At 26.9% G+C, this 13,764-nt stretch overlaps 1 protein-coding gene and 1 long non-coding RNA gene across 3 annotated transcripts in view; one reads left to right on the plus strand and one right to left on the minus strand.

Annotated features, from left to right (window-relative positions):
- LOC142319165 (uncharacterized) overlaps positions 1–7,716 on the plus strand; it is a 38,884-nt gene extending 31,168 nt beyond the window's left edge. The window contains exons 2-3 of the long non-coding RNA XR_012755119.1: positions 2,523–2,664; positions 7,580–7,716. This is a non-coding gene — a long non-coding RNA (uncharacterized LOC142319165). The remainder of the gene's footprint in view (positions 1–2,522; positions 2,665–7,579) is intronic.
- Positions 1–13,764, minus strand: part of LOC142319163 (protein kinase C-binding protein NELL2-like) — a 316,057-nt gene that overhangs the window by 15,457 nt on the left and 286,836 nt on the right. The gene's annotated exons all lie outside the window — the stretch shown is intronic.

Genomic DNA, 13,764 nt, shown 5'->3' on the forward strand with positions numbered 1-13,764 from the left:
CAATCAATCATTTGCTTGTCCAATTTCATTCATAATTCAACTACATGTTCTGTACTTTGCAGAATATTTTGCCAATCTTAGTTATACAAATACTAAGCTGAAATTATGAATGAAATTCTAATTCATTAATTAACATGTTTTAAATAAGGTATTTATAAGTAAGTAAATCAAAAGAAAACAGTATTTTTAAAATGCCTTATTATAATTCCAGTATAAAAAACTTATTGAGGAATTACAATTAAAATTATATTTATGTAAAAGTATTTTGTTATTATGTTAGCCCATTATAAATACTGTTTTATTGGCTGATGAAAATTAACTGGTGCTGCTACAAAGCAATATTAACAAATGAACTATTAAATTAATCAATGTATAAATATATTAACAATCATGGCTGTATTATTTTATAAAATATAATAAACATTAATTTTATGTATATCAGGTGCAATATTGAAGTGCAATAACATGCTGTATTAGAATACTTATCATGCAGTTGTTAATTGTTTAAAACAAAAAATACACTACAATATCATTATCAGTAAAAACTAATTATTCTTCTCCACAATGTTATATAAAATATCTTTACATGATAGTTTATATTATATATTATAATGTAGTTTAACGTTTTTAGTTCATAATAAGACCAAGTAAGAATATATAACTATTATTAAAAATTTATAATTATGAAAAATATAATTTAAGGAATATTTATTGCAAAAAATATTTTTAGACATGTACCTTAGTTACGCTGTTATATTTATGCAGAAAGCTTATTAAAGCAGAGACTGGTGATATTTTCCATTAATATTTAGTCTTTGAATTTAGGGTGTCTTACACATCATAAAAAGTAACATTTTGGGCGATTAAAGAGTAAAATTAAATATGGCATACAAAAAGCAAATTTTGTGACAGATTTTGTTTCCTTGATTTTGAATACACATAAAATAACTAGTAAAAGTATATAATTTCATGGCACTGAAGTATTAACAGAATGTAATACATTTACTTATTAATAATTACATTAATCTGATGTCAACTACATCTAATTATCTAATAAACAAATGTGACAAAAATTTCATGTTTTTTCTTTCCTATTAATATATATAGATATATATAGTGGAGGAGACAAAGTCAGGCACGATTTTTGTTTTTTGTAATGCATGCTTTTGTTTTGGAATGTGAAGGTTGAATCACAGTAATTACTTCTTCTACAATTAGGTTGTTGATTATGTTTTTGTTTACAATAAGATGTTTAAGATTGCACTATTAAAAATAATTTTATTAAAATTTCTGAGATATCATTGATTAAAAGTTAACATGGGGGTCAATTTTAAATATGAAAAAGAAAATTTATATATATATAAACATGCATTAATTTATATTGAAGAATCACAATTCATTCTTGATATGAATTACTAAAAACACAAACAACTGATAGAAAAAAATGGTTTGTGGACCTATATTTCTCTGAAGTTTTTTTATTATATATGTATTGATAAGAAAAGCATACTACTCAAGTATTGGTATTTGATATATCAGTAGGCAAATACAAATCCTCTTTTCTCTTTCATATACCAAAAAAAAGTTCATAAAAAATATATACACACAACTGATTTTATATTAAACAAAGAAAAATTTGATTTCAAAATTTATTGATTATCCCTTACTATATATTTATTCAATTTGTTTTTAACGGTAAAACAATAAAACAAGAAAAAGCTTCAATCTTGATTAATTTCAAACTGAATCTCTTACAATATAATGGTTCCAGAACAACCAGAATTTCTGGAACCATTATGCTGATATTTTCAAGGAAAATAAAGGATGTGCTGGCTTTGACATTTATTAGTGGCTGCAACAACCTACAACTCTTGATATTTACGAAAACCAAAGTTCTAAATATTTTTGTTTAAAATTCTAGTGATAACCAATTAGAAGCTTTTGTGAGCTTAACAGCTAAAATATAATATTAATCTAGAACTACTTTTGTTAATAGCGACATTAAAAAAAATCAAGACCTAACCTTTAAATTCAATTAAAAAATGGTTAGAAGTGGTCTCTAATTTGTTCCTTAACAGATGAATAAGTAAGTTCAGTCCAGCAGAATTCAACTACATTACATTGTCTAAACTGAGGATTAACTATTACTGACTACAATATTTTTTATTCACTAAATATAAACTGCTGGTGTTTTATTTTACATTTACTTTAAATTCTTTAAAGTATTGCTGATGTTATTCCCTAAAACACTTCAGGTGTAATGTTACAAAATGTCTGGTTTTCAATCTGACAGTTCAGTTTTACTGGCCATTGTTTGATGCCCAGTTGATTAGTCAGACTAGAGGCCCTTTGTTCAGTTCTTTTTTCTTTTACAAAATTAAGTGTATATTTTCAGCCAAATGTATATTGATTGGTTAAGTAATTTTATAATTAAGTTGTAACTTTTGAAAAATATATTATAGGTGTACATTTTGTATGCTTGTATTATTATAGGTATGTGTTGAAAATATTTCTTTTTCTAGCTATGGAGGAAATGAAAATGATTGTGTTGAAGGCCTTCGTGAAGTTTACCTATACTTTGTTCACAATTTGATGAACCTAGTGTCAACAGTTCTAAAGAATATGGAAAGACAGTGATGTCTATCCAGTCTTCCAGAATCTTAGGTAAGTCAATTTAATGATTTGAAGAGATAAATGCTTTTGGCTACAAAGCAAATGAATTATAACATTAACTAAACATCAATACTTAATAAATACTTATGATTCTTATTCATAATCCTTACATTATGCCTGTGAAAAGTAGAAAATGTTTTTCTCCAGTGGCTGGAATCTAAATTTAATGAAAATAGTGCAACATGTATTCCCCCAAGCAATGCTTATGTGGAAAGGATTACCAGCAGAATAAAACACATATGGAATGATAAGAGAAGTAGGCTGCACAACAGAATGATAAAAACTGAAGTTTTAGTGTATATCTTCACGTCATGTACTGAGTTTTTAGATTATCTTAAGAAAGATAAAACAGCCAAGCAACTTGACTGCGCAAAACCAGAAAATATAAATTTGTATCAAAGAAATAATAATTTAAATTAAAGTAGGTATTGACAAAAGATGTTATATGAAGAATTTCATTTGGAAAATAACTATAAATTTTGTTACAAAATGTTAAAAACTGATAAAACTTTCTCCTTTTAGTTAAGCAAAATTGAAATATAAGACTTAAGCAATAAACTTAGAATTACTTACTTTAATTTCTTATTGTTTTGTAAACATTTAAAAATTTTAGGTTATATTTTACCAGTGTAAGGAGAAAATGTATTTATTTAGTAGCCTAAGTATCAAGTAATATACAAAATTTAAAAAAAATGTTAATCCCATAATTTGTTATTCTTATTAATTTTTAGTAGTTTAGATAAAAGGAGTTTAGCCATATTTTAAATTACGACTTGCGCCCAATTGTCTGGTTGACCAGAAAAAGAAAGTTAATAACACTATTTAGATGCTGTAAAATCATAAAGTTATAAGGAACTGTGGAGTATTGGTAATAAGAATTTGTAAGAAAGCAAGAATAGAAGGAAAATATGTAATAATGTAAAATATGCAAAGTGTGTAAAATTAATGTTAAAATGCATTAAAAGCTAACTAAAATCTGAGTCTGAAAATCACTTGACCTACTAAACTACGTTAAAAGTAAATTTTAAATTTTGGCTAAGGCAATACAAACTCATACCGATTTAAAGATTGCAGTTTATAATAAAATATAAATTATACTTAGATTAAATAAATAAATTGTACCTCAGATTCCAAGAAAACAGATTAATAAAATATATATACATTTATGATTAATAAAACTTTAATGTTTAACAAAAAAAAAAGTTATACAATTAATACATATCTTAAAAAAAATGCCTAATAAATACTACGAAAAAATTAAGTTAATTTAAAAGGAACTATACCTTACTAAAATTTATTATTAATAGATTTATAATTATAAGTTTTTACTCTTATTTTTTTGAAAATTTTTAAATAAATAAGCATTTACATAATAAATAAGGGAAAAATTTACGATTCAACACTGGTGACATAACATTTTAAAAGAGTATCTTCTCTGATACTAACTTTAAAAAGATTCTTTTTTATTTACTTCTTTTTAAAGATACACTTCTTTGTCATGAGATAAATTAATTTTGTGTTGATAACATAGCTAAACAAAGAAATAGATTCCTAAGATAATACTTGGTACTTATTATTATTTTATTAGAATTACTGTACGAACTGTTCTTATAGTCGTACAATGAATTAGTAAATTGTGATTGTGTCCTTTTTATTTACATTGTGAAAAAGAATAAATTAAGCATTATTTTATTTTGTCAGTGCAATTTAAAAATAATTAAAAATGATCTAATTAAAATAACTAGTAATAAGTAAACTATTATAAAAAAAACATACATTATTTACATAAAAAATTGGTCAATTCAAGTGCATAACACACTCTAGTAAGACACATTCCACATGAAAATAATGTTATGATGCAAGGCAAACCACAATCAAATATAACAATGACAACTATAGATTAGTTATATGAGGGGGATGCTTAATGTTACTTTTTATTGCAATGAATCCCATATTATTAAAATAAATATAAAATATAATAATTTAATAATAAAAATAAAAATTAATAACAATTACTACAGAAATTTTTAAACTTTAAAAGCACAAATATATTTTATAAAATATATTAATACATTGGAATTTTGTGTGCGTTTATTTTGCAAAGGAAAGTATCATTATTATTTCTATATTATTATTTTTCCTTTGAAATTATAACAGATTCAAACATTAATGTTACATTAAAAATAACATTAAGTAATAACTTGGTCTGGGAATTTCATTATTATATTTACAAATAAATAATCATGTTATTATTTGATTAATCATTGATCTAAATCGTTATTGATGTAATATATCATTTTTACATCACTTTTAAGCTAAAAATGTATTTTCTTTCTAAAATATAAAAAACTTGTTGAATTACTGTGTTGAAATTATACTGATTCATAACTGCTTCTTAAAGAGCAATTGGCCTTATCCAGATCAAGACTGATCAGCCCTGAGCAGTTTCATTTACGTATCCCTAATGATGTAAGAGCATCGATAAAATGTAATATATCTACAACAGTATTGAATATTAATGACTGTAATTTTCAAATGTAATAAAACAATGGAACATTTGCTTGATACAAGTATACTAAAATAACTTTATTCGAATTAAAAAACAGCAATGTTCAAATGCAGCCCACCTACTGGGTCTAGAAGCTATTTCCATGTTGACTGAAGTTTTTAATGTAAAATTATTTGCATTTATAGTACCAGTACAATAAATGTTTGGAATTTAAAACCTGGAGAATTCTGACTACACAAGAAAAACATTTCTGAAATACATGGGAATATTTTTGATAATAGATCTCTCAGTCACTCAAAAAATGCATAGAATCTGGTTACTTCATGAATGACTTATCACCAGTCAAATATTTTATATTACAATCTATAATTTCTCAATATTACAGTAATTACAAACAAAAGTGAAAATATTGTGTATATTATTTTTACATTTATGTATGAAAACATACCAACAGAAATTTGTGCCAAATAAAGCATGAAGTTCTGTTTTGTAATAGCAGAATCTAAATACAGAAGTTTTGTAAAAAACTGCTTTTAAACAACTACCTGAATGTTAATTAAAAAATAACTTCTGGTACTTGCCACTTTTCCTATTACAATAAAATAAAACAAATGTCATAAAAATTCATGAAATGGAAAATAAATTTCAAGAATTAATATTTAATATTAAAAAAATTGTATTGTGCACAACTTTTAAATAAGTACATAAAATTTATGCTACATCTTGATTTTTTACATAAAAGAATTCAAGAAGGATAGTGAAGATAATGTGATTGGTATGTTTATTAAAAAATAAAATTAGTAATCTTTTGAGCTGAAAAATGAAAGTAATGTGTCATACAAAGCTTTTCAAATTGATCTGATAAATTTTAAGAACATTATTATTGATTATGAATAACTATTTTAGGTAAATTATATTTTTGTTTTATGTATGCATTTTTAACTTTATTAAGATCATAAAATAAAATATTTGTTAATAATATACTTTAATCATTACATGTTTTTTCTTACTTAAAAAAATCATTTAATAAAACTATAATGTTCTTATTCTACAGTTTTAGAATCTATTTCTAATTTGTGCAAATAAAATAAATACCTGACTCATATACTTGTACTTATATTAACATTAATCTAATATAATGGGTGCAAAGTGCATAAACTATTTAGGTTAGTGAAATAACAAAGACAATCCCATCACCACAATTTAAATAACTTTAATTACTTACACCCAAAATCGTTGGTTGTTGAAATTAATATTGTCTGATACCTGTACTTTTTTTTTTGATAAAATTATACAATTTATTTTTTTAATTAAATAATTAAAATCATTACTTTAAAAAAATTATTTTTAAACAAAGGATATTCAAATGATATAAAATAAAATAGGAAAAAAATTTCTCACTGATCCTTGTTTATTCATTCATTCATAAGCAGAACACACTTTTAGACTTAACCTATAAGGTTAAATCTAATATAACCTAATAAGGTTAAGTAAACAAATAAGTCATACATTCATTCACCATTTCTTTTACAGTTAGTTTGTGTGTGTGTGTGTGTGTGTGTGTGTATGTATGTATGTATGTGTGTGTGTGTGTATGTGTGTGTGTGTGTGTGTGTATATATAAATACACTTAGATATAAACTTGTAAAAAATATTGTTATAAAATGAGACATTCATTAACTACTGCATGTAAGTATAAGCTCATGTTTTGTCTATGTTAGGTACTGTAAGCTATTGGTTGTAATTGGACACGAGAAAGTATATCAGTTATGAAAATGGTGTAGTTAGGGTTACTTGGGAAGGTAGGAAATAAAGTGGTTTCTTTTATTGCCTTCTTCGTAGATTAAATATAGTGTTTTGTATCATCATGTCAAGCCCACTGAAATGCAGGTGGTACAGCACAAAATGCCCTTCACTCTGTTCATCACAAGGACTAATCGTACTTTCAGAGGAATAAGCTTTGAACAGTAGTCGCTTGTGCCTCAAATCAGGCATCAAAGCCATACGAAAAACTAATAGATAATGCAAAGAAAGTAAATTAATGTACCGTTTTCTATGGTAAACAATGCTTTATATGTTGTATATTGTTTCTACTGAACAGGTAAAAGAGTTTTGGTACAAAACAAATGGCACACTATCACACTAAAATAAGATCAATTGTCTACTTGGAAGATACCATTCTTTTAAGCTCTCATTATATATATATATAAACTTAGCAATCTTCAAGGCAATATGGAGGTGTAACTGGTCAAGGTTTTAATGGATTTAAGATAATAATTGTTCCTGCAGGCAGTAAAATGGGCTTTATCCCAAACCAAAAGTATGGAAAGTAAATTTAAATTTAGGCAATTATATTATTTGTAAATGAATATAATATGTTTTTAACTTGGATTACAGAAGACCTAATTTACTGAAAAAACAGCATAATAGCATTGGATAATGCTCTGTATCACAGTGTGCAAGAAAAAGAAAATACCTTTAACATTAAGAAAACATTTGATGATGACTGTCTAAAAAAAAAATTTACATCTCAGTATGCTTACAGTAGAGTTATACAATATTATTAAACTTAATAAGTAAAATAATCAAGTAGTTAGAATAGATAAGCTATTGGAACATGAAAATTCTGTTGCAGAGGTAAAACCCCTTCGTTTGATATTATTCAGAGTTGAACTCAATTTAACTGAAATGGTTGTAAATAAAAATTGGGTTGCAGTCAAAAATGTATCATATAAAATATCTGCAATTACAAAGATCCAATAGGGAGATGTTTGAAAGTGTCATAGTCAATCACTGGATAAACTGTAGTGTGTTCAAAAACAGAAGATTATTATCGACAGATTCAAGAACCCCTGGTCCAAGGTGAATATTTTATTTATTTGAATGACAATAGTTTGGTTAAAAATTACAAAAACAATGATAAAGAGAATAGTAACAGAAGTAATGTTGAAAGAATGATTGGTAGGTTTTTGTCAAACAGTTTTTTACTACTGCCGTTAGTATGAGATAAAAAAAATTACATCTTGATAACATCTAATGACATAATTATAATAAAACAGAAATTAAAATAACAGAGCAAATTTTAATATAGGTTAGAGGAAGAATTGCAAAGAGTGAGAATAAACCTGAAGAACAGTAATTCATATTTTATTATTTAAATAACCTAATCATAATATTTCATTAATAATTAAACAAAGCTAATATGTGAGTTTATCTGCTAATTTTAGTAAACATATATAATAATGTATGGTGTATAAGCCTGAATTTTACTATTCAATTTTTATTATTTTTGGTATAACATCCAGCAAATATGTAGTACTCTACTACACAATACGCTATTTTATCATTAAATGTGCGTACAACCATTTGAAGACAAGTACTAGTTCTGTTTGGAAAATTAATTAAAGAAAAAATTGTGTAGAATGTAAATACAGTTTCACATTTATATTTTAAACTCATTTGAAAATATTCACAGGAATTTAAAAAATTGAGCTAAAGGTTGAAATACTTGGTTTATTTTTTTATATATTTAATTCATCCCATAAGTTCCTTGCTTTTGCAATGGAATATGTTATGAAACATTGGTAGTGTATAAAAAAATTATCTATTTGCCTAGAATTTGAAAACAAAAACTTTTGAGTGAAAGGTAAGGGCAGCACCACTTGTCATAGAAGTCAGTTTATTGGAATGATGTTTTTTTGTAATATTTGACATAAAATTGGTATGAAACAATTGGAAGGCATCCATTTTAGAAATATTAATTTTATTGTAGTCAATTTGTAAAGGTGGTATTTTAAAAACTGATTTTATAATTCTTTATTAAAATAACTTTGTTAGAAATTAGTCTTATTTACATAAGCACTAAAAAGAATTAAGGGAAGTTGAAAATTTTTGCTTAGCATACAGAAATGCAAAGAAAACTGATTAGGGTACATTCAAAAGGAGATGAGGGAAAAATGAATAGACGATAACAATGGAAGGTAATGGTTAGCTGATGGTTCTTAATTTTAAGACTAAATTTTTAACAACACTAAATGAACTTCATGTAATAAAAGCTCAAGCCTCTTCTCTATTGTTGGAAATCCGATTCAACTTACAAAGAGAAAATACAACTAATGAAATTCCTTTATTAGAAATACTCTTCGGTTTGAATTTCTACTATACCAAAAAATTTAAGGAATGGAAAAGAATAAGTGGTTTTAAAGTATTATTGAAACCTAAATTAATCCTTGACCATAATAAGCACTTAATATAAATGCTTATATATTCAGCTGTTTTATATATAAACAGCTGAACATATTTTTTGAAAATTAAGAATTTTACATGGTTGACTAATATGTGCAGCAATTTTCATGCTGGCTACAAATCAGTTCATCTTAGGCTCAATCCAAGGAAGTATCAAACCATTCAGCTAATAATTACAAATAAAATAAAAATGTTATAAACAAGTGTTTATTGTTGAATAAACTGATCAAATAAATAAATAAAAGGAAATTGGAAATCAAATATATACACATATGAGTTAAGCCAACATACATACAATGTAAATATTGACAAAAAAAGTTTAGGTCTGCATCAACTGGTTGATCATCTAATGTAATAATGATGAGTGTGATTGCTTCTGAATCAGATGATTTCTAGAGAGATTAAATAGTTTGCAGAGAGTTGCCGCATTTATACTATACTTTCAGCTTTCTTATAAAATGCACTTGCTACATGAATGTCCATGACTACATTAATAAAAGGTTTATGGAAAATATATTTCCTTCAGTAATTATAATTTTTAAATAATTAAGCTGAATTATAATATAATGGATATTTGTATAATTTAAACACATCGTATACAATAATTCTACCACACACTCACAGTCTTTCATTCTAAAAACAAAACAAGAAATCACATTAAAATTAATTAATGAAATTAGTTAGTAGTAATTAATTAGAATTTTATCAATTAATTTATATATTATATATTATGTATAAATAGATTGTATAACTGAATGGGACTCATTGCAATTAAACAAAATATGGTTAAAAATAATTATGTTAAATATGGTAGGCTATATATGGTAGTGAGGAATCAACGTGATTACCGATGCACACAACAGGCGAAATTGCTCACCAATAGGTTGCAGTACGGCACCTGAAAGGAATGTTACATTGTTAGTAGAGCTACGGTTTTACTACACTAATATACAACAATTATGCATATATGAATAATACACATACATACAAAATATACATACATACATAATAATTTCTACAAAATAAGGATTATAACACCAAAATTGAATATTCCAATTACTAAACCCTACAATTAATACAAATTTCATAAGCAAGTTCATTCACACATTTATATTTAACAAACACACATTATCTAAATACATTAAATTAAACTTAGTAGTCATACAATAAATTTTACAACTACGGTAAGAAATGTTCATGTAAAAATAATGTATTCAACAGAAAAGTGTTGAACATTTGCTTCTAATTAAACTTGATATGAGATGGATATTCTTCGATTGCATAAAAATATTATGCTAGTATTTTTAATAACTGGGAGCATCTATCTATTAACATGTATATTGCAGCTGTACACCAACGTATCAAATATGGATAGGATAAAATGCCAACTAAAGACAATATTTATAAAGATAGTTAAATTCAGTGATGGCATAATCCAGTTTCAAAAGGGATGGAATAGTAAAAGAATGGTTTTAGAGGCAAACATTAAGCTTAAAAAGTAAACAAAAAATATAGTAATTTTAAGGAATAGAGTAAAAAATAAATGTGAAAAATATCTAATTCATAGCCATTAGTTGAAATGGTACATGAAGTCAGGAGTGGAAGGAAGATTTGTGTTCAGACTGAGGCAGAGGTGGCTTGACAATGAAAATTTTCCTTTTTCCATAACTCTCTTACCGCTTATCTAACAAAGATAGCAGCTACCATTTTGAAATAGAAAATTTTCATGAAAAATTTTGAACAGAAATTGCTGTTCCTAATAAAAGAACCACTGAAAAATTTTAACGAAAATTACAGTGTGAAATAGTTGAGCTAAAACAGATCCTTGCTTTGCTTAGTCAGAAACTTTTAAATAAAAAGTTTTTATCTGCATGTAGTTCATACAGTATTTAAAATTTTCAAACATTACTAAAATCAAGCGAGCATTATGACACTTTATAATAGCAGAAAATAAATATTTTATTCAAATCAGTATATAATAAAACTAAAAATCTAATAAAAATCATCTTAGGAATGGATGGGTATGTTATTCCAAGGGTAAAAAATGGATCTGACTCCGCATAAGTGTGTGTCACAAAGCACCAATTAAAAGAAGTTTTTATAATTTTATTGAAAATGTTTTCGAGGGTTCATAATTAATAAACACCTAGGAAGATATTAAAATAGCAAGCTTATAAACATACCAATTTATTGAATCCATGGATTTGGAAAACTTATAATATAAACTAATAAGTTTATATTTAGTTTGCTGTTTTGGTGAATTGATATATATTTTTCATAATTGTATATTCACAGGCAAATGTATGTTTCAGGAAATAACAATTTGCTGAATTAAATTAGTTAATTACTATTTGCCTAGGCTAATAGTGCAGATTATACTCGTGTCTTACGATGACCAACGGTTTACCTGGGAATGTCCCGAGTTTGGCTCAAAGTTTCCTGGTCCTGGGCACTCTCTTCCAGGACACTTAAAAGTCCTGATTTTCAGCGATGAGTGTATAGCACATCTCACCCTTAAAAGACAGTACTGCTCTTATGGAGTGCACTGTTGCCCCATGTAATCTACATGTACGCTCGCAAATGAAGTATATAGTTGTGATTGTCCACTAATTTAATGTCATGTTTTGAATGATACATCGCTAAGCAGTGAAATGTCTACACTGCTATTTAAGGCTATTATAGCACATAAGATTTTCACATGTGCAGAACTTAAAATTGTAATGGGGAATATTTTCTACTTGGGTGGCATAGCCACCCAAGTAGAAAAGGACAGAGCTAATGGAAACGTGTATATGTTAGAAAGAGTCAGAGATAGTCCATTTACTTTTATACTGTTTTTTAAGATTTCCCTTTAAAAGCCCATCAGGGCTAGAAACAGGAGAGGTGGTGTGGCAACCGGAAGCACCACAAGGTGGGGTCTTTCCCTACAGGGTTAGGATGTCTTTTAAGATTGAGACAAGCTATAGAAATGGAAAATCCTGCATTGAATCTAAGATGTTAGTCTCTGTCCCTGTATCTCTCTTTCTAGTATGTGGTCAGCTCCAGAATTTCATTTCCACTTCGCTTCTCTTTGTTTCCTGTGACGTCAAGCCAGCACATGTGCATTGATATCGAACTATATTTTTGGTTTTCTATACATTAACGCCTGTCATAACGTAGTATAATATGTGTTGTTCTGTGCCTAGTTCCAATTACAGTTTTGAATGATTAACATTTTCAAACTGTAATCAGTAATTTTGATTGTTATTTCTTTGTGATTATTGGGATTGCGCCTTTAAGTGAATCAGACAGTGAAATAGAAGAAAGTAACTTACAAAAAGAATGAGGATGTAAAGAAAACACTAATGAAGAAGAAAACAAAAGACTATGCTATTTTAATAAAACATGGAAAGAGACTTATAGTTGGATTAGAGAGGTTAGCAATGTTCACAGACCATATTGTACAATATGCAGAAAGGAATTTGGAGTTGGAAATGGCGCAGAAAATTATGCAAAAGCTCATATGACCACAGTATCACATGAGCCAAGGATGAAAAGTCTGTACTTCTAAGTTGATAAAAACATTCTTTGTTTCTTATAAAGAGACTAATGCTCAGTCAAAAATAGGTGCTGCTGAGCTAGCATGGGCATACCGTACTAATAGGCAAGTTTTATCATATCGTTTACTAGACTGTTCTGTGAAATTGAGTAAACTTACCTTTCCTGAATCAGAAATTGCAACAAAAATGTGTTGGCTCCATTTAGTGTAGAACTAATCCTTTCAGATCTAAATAATGACTATATATTTTATAGTATATCAAGTGATGCATCAAACCATGGAAATAAAAAAATGTTCCCTCTAGTCCTCAGGTACTTTGATGTAAAAAACGGAGTATGCAATAGGCTTCTTGATTTTTATGAAACTACAGTGAAAATTAAAGATAAGATTATGAATATTTTAACTGAATACAATATTAACATTTCTGAACTTTCTGCATATACAGCCAACTCTGGAAATGTAAATTTTGGTAAATTTCATTCAGTGTACCAACTTTTCAAAAAAAAAGAATAAAAACATCTTACCTGCCATATGTCTGGCACACCTAATGTATAATGCTTGCAAGAAAGGATGTGATTCATTTTTGTGTGATATCGAGGTTTTGTATTAAAAGTATTTGGTCACTTTTCAATGTCTGCTAAACATACAGAAGCTTTAAATGATTTTTTAATTTTGTTGAAATAGAGAGAGATATCCTCATTAACCATGTCCTAACAAGATGGCTTTCACTCTTACTGGCTGTAGAAAAGATGTTAAAATGTTGGCCTGCCGTAGTTTTATATTTTCAAAGTATGGAACA

Source organism: Lycorma delicatula, chromosome 2, assembly GCF_047948215.1.
Source record: "Lycorma delicatula isolate Av1 chromosome 2, ASM4794821v1, whole genome shotgun sequence".
Taxonomy (NCBI): Eukaryota; Metazoa; Arthropoda; class Insecta; order Hemiptera; family Fulgoridae; genus Lycorma; species Lycorma delicatula.